General features: G+C 43.6%; 1 pseudogene; it reads left to right on the top strand.

Moving 5' to 3' along the window:
* The first annotated feature begins 218 nt into the window (after positions 1 to 218).
* Positions 219 to 1,220, top strand: LOC108302882 (annotated as a pseudogene).
* The last annotated feature ends 617 nt before the right edge of the window (positions 1,221 to 1,837 follow it).

Raw genomic sequence — 1,837 nt, 5'->3', positions numbered from 1 at the left:
TTAGGCAAAATAAAAAGTTGAATTTGTAGGGAGCCACCATGCAGGTAGAGACCAATGCAACCAGCGGTATCTGGAGCAGCCCGGGAGCGTCTGCAAACCCGGTGGCACCCAGGCGCCCAGGAGAGCCAACTCAAAGCATCCCGGGCCAGGAGCTGGGAAGCCAAGCATGAGAGACCCTGGACTCCTGAGCACAGCCTCGTCCCGCCACACAAACTACCATGGCCCACTTCAACAAGGCTCCTTCCTACCAGCTCTTGGCCAAAGTCCAGAGCAAGATTGCTTCCAAATAGGATCATCAAACAGAAGATCTTCACAACTGGATAGCAGAGGTGACAGGCAGGAGCATTGGCACCCACCTCCAGCTGGGTGTGAAGGATGGTATCCTCCTCTGTGAACTCATCAACAAGCTGCAGGCAGGCCCAGTGAAGAAGATCAGTCAGACCCTATTAAACTGGCCGTGGCTGAGAATATTGGCAACTTTGCTAAAGCTATTCAGGCTTATGGTATGAAGCCACATGACATAGTTAAAGTAAGTGATCTTTTTAGAATGGAAACATGACCCAGGCTCAGACTACTCTGGTGGCCTTGATAGGTCTGGCAAGCACAAAAGGGCACAACCATGGACATCAGGGTTAAATGTGCAGAAAAAACAAGACGTTAGGATGAAGCAAAATTAAAAGCTGGATAAACGGTCATTGGATTGCAGATGGGAACCAACAAGGTGCCAGCCAGGCACGTATGTCAGCTTATGGGACTACAAGCATCTTTAGGATCCCAAAATGCAAACTGACAAACCCTTTGACCAGATCATGATTTGTCTGCAGATGGGCACTAACAAAGCAGAGAGCCAGGCGAGGATGTTAGCACTAGACAGCAGAAGGGACATCTGCTATCAGAAGTGAACATTACAGCCAGTAGATCACTCTACAATTTCTCTACAGATGGGTACCAACAAAGTGGCTTCCCAGAAAGGAATGGGTGTGCATGGGCTTGGGAGTCAAGTATATGGTCGCAAATACTATGCTGCTCTGACAGAACCTATCATTCACAACAGAAACCAAGGAACAGAAACAAATGGTTTGAAAATCAGTAACAGTGATTATCACACAGAATACCCAGATGGCTAGCATGGTGGGTACCACGGTGACTGCCCTAGACATTACCAATATGGCGACCAAGGCATTGATTACTGGATTCACAGAAAAGAACTCAGTATTTAGTCCACTGTTGTCATTCAATGAGAACAAAGCTAGCCTTAAATAATTGTTTTCTCGTCTTCCTAAAACACTATTAAGTTTATTGCACCTTAAAAAAATGCCTTGCATGCATTCCTTTTTCCTTTATCTGCCTCTTCCCTAAATAGTTGCCTTTTCTTGTTGTAATAGTTAAAACCTACAGCATAACAAATAACTAGCATTTGAAATAAAAAGGAATACTGTGAAACGGGAGAACTCTGGCACAGCCGATTCTTCTATTAAAGATCTATGCATTTTACAATCTTAAACTAGTATTTTCAAACAATAGGAAACTATTATTTTGGGACAGTTTAGTGTATCTGATTTCTACCTGGAACACGAAACTCATCCTTATTTGTAAATGTGGTCTTTGCCAACTAAACCTAAGAATCAACATTTTAGAAATTTACATATCAATGTTGCCACCATATTGTTTGCCGATTTTTAAATGAAGTCGTGATCAGTGGTCAGTGTGTGTTTATGATTGTATATGTACTCGTACTCTTCCTTAGCTGACAAGATGTTTTCAGGGTGGTGTCTCTAAAGAAGCGTGTATGAAATGGCCTGCAGATACTTAGATCTGGGTGGTGCATTGCTCTTCG

The sequence above is a fragment of the Cebus imitator genome, unplaced genomic scaffold (genome assembly GCF_001604975.1).
Source record: "Cebus imitator isolate Cc_AM_T3 unplaced genomic scaffold, Cebus_imitator-1.0 Scaffold43, whole genome shotgun sequence".
In the NCBI taxonomy this organism is placed as follows: domain Eukaryota; kingdom Metazoa; phylum Chordata; class Mammalia; order Primates; family Cebidae; genus Cebus; species Cebus imitator.
Note: the sequence above shows the minus strand (reverse complement) of the source record. Positions and strands in the feature narration are given on the sequence as shown.